This window comes from Dipteris shenzhenensis, chromosome 25 (assembly GCF_047967505.1).
Source record: "Dipteris shenzhenensis isolate YYH24624 ecotype China chromosome 25, Dip_SZ_1.0, whole genome shotgun sequence".
Taxonomy (NCBI): domain Eukaryota; kingdom Viridiplantae; phylum Streptophyta; class Polypodiopsida; order Gleicheniales; family Dipteridaceae; genus Dipteris; species Dipteris shenzhenensis.
Window position 1 is genome coordinate 39,203,725 of NC_141620.1, and position 14,763 is coordinate 39,218,487.

The window sequence follows — 14,763 nt, forward strand, 5'->3', positions numbered from 1 at the left end:
ATGCTGCCAGGAGGATGCTTTCAAGGAGGTGGAGAGGAGTGAGACTCAAAGGCACATTCAGCATTGATACACAGCACGCAGTTCAAACGTTGATCAGTGCATACAAGGTATGGTCTAAAGTGGAGGATCTCTATGCAAGGGATTCGGCAATGCAAGCTGTCAATTTGCAGGGACAGCTATACAATCTCGAGTTCCCCAAAGGGGGTACTATGCAGCCATTCTTGATGCATGCTAAGGTCCTCCATGATCAGTTGCTGGCTATGGGAGCTGCTCTATCTTCTGTATAGTTGGCGGCCCTCATCATCACCAAGCTTCCATCAGAGTACGATATGGTTTCTCGAGCATTGAGGTGCCAGGTCATCAGTCAATTAGACTTCGATGACCTATGATCCCTCTTTTGGAGGAGGAAACGGCTCTCATATCTTTGGGAAAGTCAAAAGTCACTCAAGGTCATGTTAAAGCACTACTGCCAAAGCACAAGAAAAGGCAGAGCAAGTACTATTCCTGTGGCAAGAGTGGGCATCTGGCCAAAGGCAAAGCTAAGGGACCAAGACACCGAGTCAGACTTATCTTCTGACCAGATCAGATACTTCCATGGCAGCAATAATTTCCTAAGAACGCTGGATAGTACCAGCCTTCTGACAGTAATGTCGTCCCCCACGTGTCATAGCCAGAAAGGGTGTGTGGCCAGGTGAGAGGGCTGACTTCAGGTCCTATCATTTGAAAGTCTTGCAAGCAAAGCAGGGCTGTGGAGCTATGGACAAATATGTTAAAGGTTCATTGCTTGAAGTTGCAGAGACTATGGACATGGTATGTACTGCTGTTTGCTGTTCGAGGTTCTTGGACGTGATTTGTTCACCAGGGGATATTGGGCGTGGTCTCTACCACAGCTCATCATTCTAGACTTGGAACTCAGTGCGGACTAGCATGGCAACTTCAACTGAGGAAATCTCATCCGCTGTTTGAGGTGGCATTCTACTTCGAGGATCCAGACACATCATCGAGGTGAATCCAGTAGGGGCACTGCTGGAGGCTCGATGGTTGCATTTTCATCGGCTTGCTTCCTTCAGATTATTTTGCTTACCATGAGCTGCAGAGAGGGTGCTAAAGTTATGGGATCTCATTGTGAGAGAGGGCTTCTTTGTGGGTGTGCCCTCCTGGAGAGAGGGTAGGGTTAGTATATATATATATCTTTTTGGTGTAAAAGTACTCCCTTCAAATATAAAAAGAACTCATAAACAATAATCATACACATTAATGGTAGCCAATAAATAAAAGGATCAAAACAAACTAATAAAACATGTGAGGTTCTGAGGTTCTTATTAAGAACCTCAACATATGATGTGTTCTCTTGGAGGTGGTGTACACATATACACCCTTTAAGTATAAACAAAAAAGCATAAAAATTATTCATACACATTAATGATATACAAGAAATAAGGAGATCAAAAGAAACTCATAAACAATGTGAGTGATCTTAAGAACATCAATAGATGACTTGTTCGGATTCATTCCAATATTTGCTTTACATGGAAGTCCCATGTTCTTGACTACCAGGATCTTGACTACTAGGCTTGTGCCTAATAGTCTCCTCTGGACTAGTCTAGGAGGTTTGAGTTATAGGCTCATCACTGCATGCTGTAGGTAATGATTACTTGCTTGTCCAACCTTCCAATTATCACTCCTTCGTTGGGGCCCAGTTTGGGCTCCCAACCCGGTCAATTACTTGACCTCACTATTCGGGTCAACCTGACATAACGCGACCCTGCTTGGATTGGGTCAGGCCGACCTGCTGGTCGGTCAATCTAGCCAGCCCTTGCTGGCCGACCAGGCTGGCTGGGGGCTATAAATGTGCCCCCCCTTCCACATGTTGAAATCGTATAGGTCACCTCTCCACTGGTGAGCCTCCAAATGAGGAGTGCATCGGGGGAAGTGTACCTAGGGCTTGAGAGATTGCCACATGGGCAGCATTGTGGCTGCCATGTGGGCAGTAGTCAGACAAAACAAAAAGACAAAGGAGTATTTGGCAGAGAAGGCACCTACATGAGGGCAGAACAAAGGCAGAATTGCCCTATGGCTGTCCACGACTGGAGCAGACCAAATTGTGCAGGTTTTCCAGCATCTGTGGGCTGTGATGAAGAGGCTGAGATGACATCACCTGCAGTATAGACCTGCGTCAGCAGTATAGAGACATGTACGGACCTGTTGGATGGTGTTCCAGGGCTTGGAGAAGGCCTGCAGAATACGAATTTGCAGCAGGAGTAGGAGTGGGAATTGCGGCCGAATTTGGGACTAGAAAAGGCCTAGATAGGGTCGGGTTTGGGCAGGCCTGCCTAGGGCCTTTGGCAGCCTGCCACGTGGCCAGGCAGGGCAGACTGTGTACACCAGGGGGATTTTGGGGAGGAGCAAAAGTCTGGTGGGGGGGGGCTGATTGGGTCGGCCAATTCCCCCCCTACGAGTCGGTTTTTTGAAGGGGCCTAGAGCCCTATAAAAGGGGGCCCTTGGGGCCTTCATAAGTATCACCTAGAGCGCCTTCAGAGAACAGCAAGGAGCAGCGGATCAGCCACTTTTGGGCCTACATCCAAGTGGAGAAAAATGGGCTGGAGGGCTGTAGACTAACCTCGGAGAAGCTGCTAGGCTGACTACCCAGGCAGTAAGGTGGAGGGATCACTGGACGGAGAGTCTACATAATGTCACGGGCATCCACAAGCCTATGACCATGCTAGCTAGTGCTAGTGCAGGCAGCCAGGTCAATGGCCACACAGGCATCCATACAGCCATTCAGACAGCCCTACTCAATCAGCGCACAGTCAACAGACAGTAAACGCCATGTCAAAGCAAGTAAAAAAAACAGAGGTGACTTTTTGGGCAAAAGTCAACGCAATGACTTTTTGGTCAACGTCAACTTTCTTGACCACCTTGGTCAACGGTTGGCATTGACCAACTGACCAAGGTCAACAGTAGACAATTTGACCAGGTCGTCTAGGCTGACCTAACAGCTATAAAAGGGCAGCCTTTGGCCCTCATTCTTCATCTTTCAGAGCAGAAGAGCCCAGGCCCTCCCCGCAGCAGACCAGCAGGGTAGCCTCAGCCTCTTCAGGGATCTAATGAGGATTCACCTCCTCTAGGTAGTCTAGTCTTCCAGTTTTGTAGTGAGGGTTGTAGCCCCTTTATACAGTTCTATTCAGCCCTTTGGGCATTCATTATTCAGTTGTATCTATTTCCTCTTCGGAGGTCCACTCCATTCCTTCCCTTTGATTCTCTTACTCACATCACTTTGTGTATTGAGTGCATCATCTTGTAGTTGCAGTTAGTATTGAGTAGGAGAGAGCGTGAGGATAGTCTATCTCCCACTACATTGGTATTAGAGATCCAGTTTTCTTTTCTGAGATAGGGAGAGTCAGTCTAGGGGCAACTCTACGAGACAAGATCCGGTAAGGACACCATGAGCACTTGTGAGCAGTTTAACACAAGGGGGATGGTTCAGTGCCTCAACCATCACCCCCACCCCCACCCCCACCATAGAACCTTGCAGACAATTCCATGTCTGCCATGATAGCCATGTTGCAGGCTATGATGCAAATGCAGCCACAACAGTCCGAGGCTCTCTTTACCCGCATGACCCACAGCTTCAGGAGATGCGGGAAGATTGTGAGTAGGCCGCCAGAGAGCGCGAAAGGCTAACTCGGGAGGCAAGAGAAGAAGGCTAGCTCGGGAGGCAAGAGAAGAAGGTGATTGGGCAGCTCGGGAAGCAAAGACGAATGCGATCGAGAGGCTCGGGAAGCCAAGGAATTCCGGGACCGCGAGGCTCAAGAGGCCAAGGAGATTCGAGAACGTACCACTCGAGAAGAGAAGGAAGAAATGGGACCGGTAGCTTCTCATTTCTCTACTCCGACCAGCGGGGGGAGAAACGGAGAGACTTCCACCTCCAGCCAAGCCTTCCTTCCTGGGGAAACTCAACTTCACACGGTATGATGGTAAGAACCCTTAGTGTTGACTTCGTGGCTTAATCAGGTCAAAAGTTAATTTTCAGTGATGCCTACGAAGGACAAGGAGTGGTGCATCCTAGCATCCATGCACCTCACAGGCAAGGCGGTCACCTGGTGGCTCAAGTGGAAGAAGGACCACTATGATGCAGACGAGGAGACACCTCTTTATAATTGAACAAAATTCGTGAAAGATCTTCGATCACAGTTCCTGCCACCACGGTACCTGGACAGGCTCTAGAGTCACTTCTATGAGCTACGCCAGGGAGACACCGAGACAGTGAATATACAGCTCAGTTGGAGGAGCTCAGTTGGAGGACAGTCAGAAGCTAAGCAAATTTCTCCATGGGCTGCGTATAGACATCCAATGGTATGTCAACATTTTCAGGCCACAGGATTATGAGTGTGCTTACGAGCTTACTCAGAACTTTGAGCTCATGCACAAGGGTCAAGGATCCAAGCAGGTCAACAGTAAGAAGTCCCAGGATTCCACGCCAGGTGATGGTGCGAATAGGCACCAGAAGAAGAGCTGGATGGCGAAAGACAACGGCTATGGCGGGTACTTGGATACAGTGACACGAGCACTCTATGCCAAGGAGAACCGATGCTTCCATTGTCATGTGCCAGGCCATAATAAGAAAGATTGCCCGCATTACTAGAAGCTTCTAACAGGAGGAGCCGCGTCAAGTGGTTCAGCAATAGCTTCAACAACCTTAGTAGTCATTGAAGAGCTTGATGAGCAGCAGACTACAGGAACAACCTTAGTAGTCATCCAGGAGCTTGAAGCTCAGTAGAAGGGGGAGCCTCGTCAGTTTCCCAATATGTTTCAGTTTTATGGACAGGTTGGAGGTCGAAAGGTCCTTATCCTGGCAGAGTAAGGCAGTTTCGAGGACATCATCTCCACCAAAGCAACTCAGAAGGCTCAGTTGCCTCTTACGCCAATGGAACCAATAACCTTGAATGGTGTATTTCCAGGGCAGCAGATGGAGAGCAACATGCAGGTAGCTTCAACCACTTTGAAGCTTTCAGGGTGGGTACTCAGTTGGCCACTCAGGGTCCACCTATTTAGGCAACAGACGTCATCTTGGGAGCACGATGGTGGCACCAACAATTCGAAGTCCGATCAGATTATCAGCACCAAGGCTTGGATGTCAAAATCCCAGGCCATGGGTCCAAGTTCATCTATTGGAGTAAGGGTGTTCCACCTCGACCTTTGATATCAGTCATGCAAGGGGTTCGAGACCGGCGCCATCAAGACACAGTCGTACAGCAGGATATAGTATTAGAGCAGGCAACAAGGTTACAACAAGACCAGTCTTCCTCCGTCCCTATCACCTATATGCACCGATGAAAACCACATGGAGCATCATCTTTTAATATTAACCCACAGTACGTATCCGAACCAGAAGTTAGCACCAAATCGAGGCATTCAGTAATTGCAGATCAGGATTCATGAGTTTAGCAACCATTTTCGGATTCATGAACCAAGCATTCAGATCAAGGTTTATCATCCAGGTATACCACAGATCATCACCTCTGTCACCACGATGGGAGGTCCCTTTCATACCCTAGTTTCAGCAAAAGGGGATGTCATGAGAATCCACAAGCCCGTGGCCATGCTAGATAGTGCCAACGCAGGCAGCCAGGTCAATGGCCATGCAAGCATCTGTACAGCCATGCAGGCAGCCCTGCGCAATCAGCAATCAGCACACAGTCAACAGACAGTCAATGCCACGTCACAGCAGATCCAAAAACACAGAGTTGGCCGTTGACTTTTTAGTAAACATTGACTTTTTTGACTGCCCTAGTCGGTCGTCTGTGTTGAGCAGCCAACCAAGGTCAACAGTAGGCGTTGACCAAGTTGGCCAGGCTGACCTAACAGCTATAAAAGGGCAGCCTTTGGCCCTCATTCTTCATCCACTCCTCAGGCCTTCAAGAGCAGGAGAGAGAGTGAGGATAGTCTATCTTCCGCTACACACAAGCTCAGAGGAACACACAAGCTCAGAGATCTAGAAGGGCCAAGGTGATAGTAGTACAACTTGTGGAAGGATTGAGGACCACTATTTGGTGGGACTCAAGCCGCTTGTTTATTGTATCCGCTTGTGGATGGAAAGATACTTTTGTTGGTGCTATACCTCTCTTGGATCTTTGTCTATTTACTAGCTTGCATACACATTGTCACATGCACCCCTGCACTTGGGTGCAAGGTCACACAGTGGCTACATTGACTAGTGCGTTATAGTTCCCTAATAGGAGCTTTTGTCATATGCCGTGACCCCTTTGTGAGCCATTGTCCAGGGACAGTGATGCACAAGCTATGTAGGTCAGTCTCTTAGCCTTAAGTCAAGTCAGAAGATTAGTCCTTGTTCACTGGAGAACAGTAGAGTAGTGTTTCCATCTTAGGATTAGAGATAGGTCTAGGTCCAGCCTAGGATAGGAGCCCTTTTGGGCCCCCTTAGGACTTGAACCATGAAGGGAAATGGGCTGGGGGAGCTGCCTTTATAGGCTACCCTGCACCCCTCCCTAGGCTGCCTTTTATGGGGCCAAGGGCCCAACCAACCAGCCCAAACAGCCGACTAAAAAGTCAGCCAGTTTGGCTGGTTGGCTCAGCCCTCCAGCCCCTATAAATAGGGGGTCTCCATGCCCTCATTCCTCACTCAATAGCCCTCCAGCCTTCAGCACTCCTTCAGCCAGTCTTCAGCCCTAGTCTTCAGCCCTCAGAGCAGCCTCTGTGCCTTCTACTTGAAAGGGAGTGAAGGGGGAAGAAGAGCAAGAGAGTGAGAGAGAGAGAGACACTCAAGTGCGGGTGTGAAAGAATGATGAGCCACACCACAAACTCACTTGTGTTTTATTAGGATTAGGTTTACCCTATGACTGTCTTCATTAAAAGATAGGACACCTATGACTGTCTTAAGACAGTCATAGGTGTCCTATCTTTTAATGAAGGGTTAAGACAGTCATAGGTGTCCTATCTTTTAATGAAGGGTTGGCAATGTGCCTTTACCCCAACAACCTCCCACCTAAAGGCCAATGTGCCTAAAGGGGAGAAAAGAATAAAAATTACAGCAATATACAGTTACTGTATACAAGACCATAAAGTAAGAATGGTCTCATCCTAATCCCATGATGTGGCGGCAATGTGCAAACCGCTCTGTAGGCAAGCTCTTAGTGAGCAAATCTGCAGGATTATCATCAGTATGCACTTTCACAAGCTCAAGTCGCTTGTCTTCCAGTACCTCCCTGATGAAATGATATTTCACTTCTATGTGCTTGGTCTTCTGATGAAAGACCGGATTCTTTGCCAACATGATAGCACTCTGACTATCACAATGCAAAACTGGCATATCTCCTGTAATGCCCAAATCTCCCACCAGCCGAGTAAGCCATATTGCTTCCTTGCAGGCCTCAGTGGCTGCAACATATTCAGCTTCTGTGGTTGACAGTGCAACGCATTTCTGCAACTGAGACACCCAAAATATAGCACCTCCTGCAAATGTGAAAATATAACCGGTAGTAGACTTCCGGTTATCTGCATTCCCTGCATAGTCTGAATCTGTAAAACCATGCACCAATGCATCTTGCCTACCATAGCATATGCACAAGTCTTTGGTACCCTTGAGATACCTCAAGACACCTTTCACTGCTTCCCAATGCCGCTTGCCTGGATTTGCCATATACCTGCTGATGACTCCCACCGCAAAAGCAATATCCGGACGAGTGGCAACCATGGCATACATCAAAGATCCAACTGCAGATGCATACGGAACCTTGGCCATTTCAGCCTTATCATCATCTGATCTGGGGCTGTCCTTACTGCTGAGTTTTAAATGAGGCAACGGGGTACTAATGGACTTCCCCCCCTCCATTTTAAACCTCTGCAGTACTTTGTCAATGTACTCTTTCTGTGACAGAAACAAAAGTCCCTTGGACCTGTCACGAGTAATACGCATGCCAAGAATATGATTTGCATCACCCAAGTCTTTCATGTCAAAAGACTTATGCAGTTGTTTCTTCAAAGCACTAATCTCATGCTGAGATTTACTGGCAATAAGCATGTCATCCACATATAGAATGAGTAGCATCAAACTGCCATCCTTTGCCCGTTTGGTGTACAAGCAATGATCGGTCTCACACCGATGATACCCTTGGGACTGCATGAAGGCATCAAACTTCTTGTACCATTCCCTTGGCGCCTGCTTGAGTCCATACAAGCTCCTCTTGAGCTTATACACAAGCTGCTCTTTCCCTTTAACAGCATATCCCTCTGGCTGACTCATATAGATCTCATCATGGAGATCTCCGTGAAGAAAGGCTGTCTTCACATCCATCTGACATAAATCCATGTCATCATGAGCAACAAGAGCCAACACTGCTCTCAAAGTGACTACAGGGGAAAAGATCTCATCAAAGTCAATGCCCTTCTCCTGCTTAAATCCCTTGGCAACCAATCTGGCCTTATACCTAGGTAAAGCATTTGAATCCACTTTGACTTTGTAGACCCACTTGCATGGCAAAACCTTTCTACCTGCAGGTAACTGCACCAAGTCCCATGTATCATTCTGAAGTAGGGAGTCCATTTCTGACTGCATGGCTTTCTCCCACTTCTTTTTCTCTGTTCTTCCCATAGCTTCCTTGAAGCTGGAAGGCTCACCACAATCTGTCAGCATGATAAAATCAGCCACATTATTGGCTCCTGGAACAAACCTGGCAGGAGGCCGTTGTACACGGGTGCTCCTCCTAACAAAATGTTCCGGATTAGGCTGCTGTCCAGCCTGTTCTTCATGCATGACGGGTAGCTGTACCACCATATCTGGCTGTGCTACAGCTCCATCTGCTGGCATATCCAGTGGTGCATCATTGGCAAAATTATCTGGCTGATTTTCAGCCTGTATACCCTCTTGAACAGGGTTATCTGCAGCAGGCTGCTGCTGCATATAAATGGGCATTCTTTGCTGTCCAACATCATCATAAATAACCCTCCTGTATTCCACAGGTTGCACGGGTTCCTTGTGTACACTATCCTCTTTAAAGATGACATCATTGCTGCGTATAATCTTCCGTTTAACGGGATCCCATAACCTGTACCCCATTTCACCTTCGTCACCATAACCCATAAAGATGCATCTGATAGACTTTGGATCCAGTTTGTTGCGCAGTTCTTTGCGTACATGAGCAAAGCACTCGCAGCCAAATACACGTAAGTGCTTATATGAAGGTGGCTTGCCAGACCACACCTCCTCTGGCACTTTCAACTCCAAAGCCTTGTTTGGCGACCTGTTAATAATGTGAACTGCTGTTTGCACGGCTTCTGCCCAAAAGCCATGGGGTAATGCAGCATAAGACAACATACATCGAACCTTTTCCTGAATAGTTCGATTCATCCGCTCACTTGCACCATTTTGAGATGCATTATGAGGGGCTGTGAGTTCCTGTTTGATGCCCTTAGCTTGGCAAAACTGCACAAAAGCATGTGACACATACTCACCCCCATTATCGGATCTGAGGCATTTCAGCCTACGACCTGTCCGATTCTCTACCTGAGCGACAAACTTCTTGAAAGCATCTAAGGCATCTCCCTTATGCTTCAAGAAATAGACCCACACCTTACGTGTGGCATCATCAATGAAAGTAATAAAATATTTTGCACCCCCTAGTGATAACTGTGGCATCTCACACAAATCAGTGTGCACTAGATCAAGTGGTGCTCTATTCTGGGGAGTTCTCCTCTTATGAGGAGTGACAGAGTGCTTGCCAAATATACAATGATCACAAGTAGGCAAATCTGAAAAAGAAAGAGGCGGCAGATAACCCAAACGTGACAGTTCTTGCATTCCTTTAACAGACATGTGTCCCAACCGGCTATGCCACAATGAAACCTTTGGCAGCTCGGTTATGGCAACAACATGATTACTCACACTGGAAACATAAAGAGGGTACAAGGTATCACTCTTAAAACCCTCAGCCACTACAGTCTGGCCATCAGTAATCACCCATTTGGAATCCCCAAATGTGGTGTGGTAACCACTGTCATCCAATAAGCCAGTGCTAATCAGATTTTTCTTGATTTGCGGCACATGGCGAACACCATCAAGCATAAATGACCGTCCATCAGGAAATACTATCTGTATACTGCCAATCCCTGCAATCTGACATGCATAGTTGTTCCCAAGATGAACAACTCCATGAGTACCTGTGTAGGAAGTAAACCACTCCCTATGAGGAGTAACATGAAAAGAGGCACCTGAATCCAAGAGCCAGGTGTGCATGTCATGGCCATCAATAACCAAAGCATGTGCTATTACAGCAGAAGAGCATAAAACATCATGTATGTCATTGTCACTGTCCTCTGCTGCAACATTCACTGCATCCAAGTCATCTGCCTTGGCCTTGCCTTTGCCTTTGCTTGCATTTCCTGCATCCTTTGTTTCAGCCTTCTTGGCTTTCTGATCCCGTATGAACTTGAAGCACTTAGACTTCACATGTCCCTTCTTGCCACAATAAAAGCATTCAATGTCCTTTTTGCCACGGGACTGACTGCGGGATTTGGACTTACTAGCAGATCTCCCCTTCTGCTGAGTCCTGCCTCTGTCCTGTACCTGCAAAGCATTTGAAGACTTGCTGCCCGCATTATTCTTCCTGCTCATCTCCTCCATAAGGAGAGAGCTCTCTACATCAACATAAATAAGAGTGGCATTCGAGTTTGACAGGGTGGTCTTGAAAGTGTCCCAACTCTCGGGGAGGGTACACAGCAAGAAAGTAGCCTTGAACTCCTCATCAAGGTTCAACCCCTGTGCAATCAGCTGTGTAAAGATGGCATTGAACTCACTCAAGTGTGAGGTCATAGCTGTACCTTCATTCATGCGAAGATCGACCAGCTTCTTCAGCCAATAAACCTTACTGGCTGAGCTCTTTTGGGCATACAATTCTTCTAGTCTTTGCCATAGACCATAAGAGGTCTTTTCAGCCTGTACATTGAACACAAGAGTGTCTGAAATAGTGAGCATGATAGCTGCCCTCGCGGACAAATCAAGCTCTTCCCAGTCATCAGCTGCCATGTCAGATGGCTTGACACCCTTCACCCTTATGGGCTTAGCAATCTTCTTTAACAGAAGTACATTCAAGCACTGTTCTGCCCATAATGCATAGTTGTGTGCTCCTTCGAGTTTCTTTATGTTCAGAATTGAAGAATCACTTCCCCCTGATGCCATATCAGATGAGGAAAGTACCTGACTCCCTGGAAGTAAAAAAGACTGAATAAAAATTCTGATTTCTCAGAAAAACCTGCTCTATTCAAGAGCCAGAAGCACTCTCAATGGTGCTGTTTTTACTGTCAGGGAAATCTGCAGCAAAACAGTAAATGACCCTGCAAATACTGTACCTTCTGACACACTGTACTGTGCTCAAAGAGGCATAAAAACAGTAATTTCAGACTGCTGCAGCTGCTCAACAAGTGCTTAACAGTGCATAATCATCTGACAAACCACAAACACTGCTGTAAACACTGCTGTACTGACTGTACTGATCACTTCTCCCACCTCAGATGAGGTATTGCACTGAGTTAAATTGCAGAAACCACTTGGCAAACACCCAAAAAAAAATGACACTTCAGCCTATCACAAAACCTGCAACAGTAAATGGGATAAATCCCAAGCAATCACCCTTATACCAAGGGGAGAAAATGCATCTGAAGATCTCTGTCGGTAACCCAAGTGCTATCAAACAAAGTCTGGGCAAAAGCCCTTTGATCTGACACCTGAATCAAGTGGAGAACACCTCAACACTGAGGTAGCACGCAATATGAAAATCTCTCTGACACTTTTACCTGACAATGTGCAATGCATAGACTGCCCCTGTGTACTCAGTAACAACACAAATCACAACGTACAAACACCAAGAAGAAAATCTTTTGAGCACTGTCAACGATGGGCAGTTAGGGACCGAGTAAACTCGATGCGCCCTGACCAAGCGTGGCTCAACTGAGATTTTCAAAGTGCGTACAAAGAATGTGACCTGCAACAAATGTCACCAAATGCACTGCGGAAACAAAGCAAATGTGTGCTCCCTGGCTACACACTGCCTCAAGGCGTATACTGCAAACACGTCCAGGCAAAAGCCCTTTGAAATGGTCACCCAAAACTGAGAATTGCACTCAGTAAATGCATAGAAGCTTCTGCAAAACAAGCATCTGACCTTCCTGAAAGACAAGTAACTGCGCAAACACCACCACTGTGGCACAAGTCACCTCAAGCGTGAGGGACACGAGAGTACCTGCTGTACCTCAACAAATGCACATTATACAGCTGAAATGCTACAGGAATGCATCAGGAACGCTTCATGTACTACGCGTACATGCATGTACCACGCACAAAACAGAGTGCTTCAGCACTATTCCTCTCCCAAAAAAAAATTTGTGTGCCTGCTGTACTTTTCTGTACCTGCAGAGTACCTGCTGTACTTTCTGTACCTGCAGTAGGCACGCTTCCCCCAAAAAAAAAATTCTATCGAGTCTTTTCAGCGAAAAATCGAATGCTGTACTTGCCTGGCTCTCTACGCGCACACACGCACGTCAAAGGAGATCCAGCTGCGCGATGCCTCGAGAGGCTTAGCAGCTAGTAGCAGCTGCTATGCAGGTGCTGGCTGCTTGCTTGATGCGGCGCCTCGAGCTGCAGCTAGCAGCTGCTATGCAAGGAGGCCCGCGACCCGCGTCGCCGCCCATGCCCACGCCACAGCCCGCGCCCACGCCCGCGCCCGTGCCCACGCTGTCGCCCTGCAGCCCGCCTTCACCCTGATCTGCTGCGCCGCCTGCGCCCTGGTCTGCTGCCCTGCAGGCGAAATGCGCCGCCGCAGTCCGTCCGTACGACTGTACGGATGACGTACGGTCGTACGGCGCTGTCCGTACGTCCGTACGGAAAGGGTTGGGTAGGCTAGGGAGTGGAGAGGAAAGGCTCTGATACCAGTTGAAAGGGAGTGAAGGGGGAAGAAGAGCAAGAGAGTGAGAGAGAGAGAGACACTCAAGTGCGGGTGTGAAAGAATGATGAGCCACACCACAAACTCACTTGTGTTTTATTAGGATTAGGTTTACCCTATGACTGTCTTAAGACAGTCATAGGTGTCCTATCTTTTAATGAAGGGTTGGCAATGTGCCTTTACCCCAACACTACTCTGGCCCTGATCAGCCTCGGTCCCTTGGCCATCAGTTCAGCCATCTGTGGGAGAAGTACATGCAGCCCATCAGCATGGTGTTGGACCAGCAAATGGAGCAAGGTTTGGGTACTGTTTCAGCAGCTCTTTTCAGTTATCTTTAACAGTTTTGCACAGCTCACTTCTCAGCTCTATATCTCAGTCATATCTCAGCTCTCTCTTAGATTCTATTACTCCTAGCTTTCACTCTCTCACTCATGCAATAACCTTGCATACTGGTGATAAGCAAAAAAAAAGAAAGACAACCCGGAAATATGCACTTCACCACATCAGATGGTCGAGATCACAGGGATCAGCTGCAACATGGGCTCGTAGATGATGAGCTTATGAACCAGATTCCAGAGCAGATATCCAGAGCACACAAGTAACAAGTCAATCTCCCACACAACCTGACTAGAACACACACAGACTCTTTGAAAGAGGGGAAAGACTACACAGCCCGAAACAAACTGAACTCAGAACTGAACTTCCTCCCCAAAAAAAACTCAGAAAACAGTCAGCCTCAGAATACCATGAACCCACAGCCCATTCCTCATTGGCCAGCAAAACCCCAGCCCACATGCTGTTCATAAGAAGAACTGGCGGGAACCCTTCCCAATCAGTCCAGCCACCTCAGCCTAATTTGCCACCTCATCAGTGACATTTTACCACTCTCAAGACATTTCCCCCAAATTACATTAAATGCACATTTTGGACCTTTAGTCACACAATTCCACACACATTAGCATGCACATTAAAGCTTGCATGCAAGCCCGTACACACACATGAAAAGCCTCTTGACATGGGCACCAGAACATATCAAATTCCCGTAACATGCAAGACCACAGTGACTCAGGAAAATTAAAAAAAAAACACCCGTCATGACTTGACTTTCATGACCCCAAAAAACATTTCGCTTGATCACACAGTGGACACCCTTGCTCTGGAAGTCTGGTACAACCACATTGCATTTCATCATTTCCCATGAAGTCCCTGCAAAACATACTTTATTATCTCAAAAAAATATACATCAGTCCATCATGCTTGTGAAAGAAAAATCCACAAATGCCAAAAGCCCACACCTATCCTGGATGTGTACAACTATGTGCCTAGCCACAGCTATATATGATGCTAAAAAACTTGATACAGATTTTGTCCTATCATTTTGCCCATCCCCAAGTCTGCAGACATTCATGTCTTACAGATAGAGGGATATAAGCTTTGCATTTCTTCAGAGATATCCTCATTTATGAGGTCTTCCGGCTTGTCTGGTTTCATCACAGCAGGTCCACAGCCGCCCACACTCATAATCCTATGAAAGTATTTCTTTAGTCTGAAGCCATTAACTCTATTCTTATGTTGCTGTCCATCCAAATCCTCAAGTTGATATGATCCATTTTTGAATTTCTTCGTCACACGAAAAGGTCCATCCCATTTAGTCACAAATTTCTTCTTGAAGGTAGAATCCAGATTACTATTGTATCTCAAAACTAGATCACCCTCCTTGATTTTCTTATCCCTGAATTTTATGTTTGCTCTCTTCTGATTCTCCTCTTGAACTAAAGCATAATTTTCCACCGCCTTTTGTCTATCTAGT

The 14,763-nt window shown here is 47.0% G+C and overlaps 1 protein-coding gene across 2 annotated transcripts in view; it reads left to right on the plus strand.

The window, feature by feature from the left end:
- Positions 1-14,763, plus strand: part of LOC147885873 (uncharacterized) — a 47,479-nt gene that overhangs the window by 1,681 nt on the left and 31,035 nt on the right. The gene's annotated exons all lie outside the window — the stretch shown is intronic.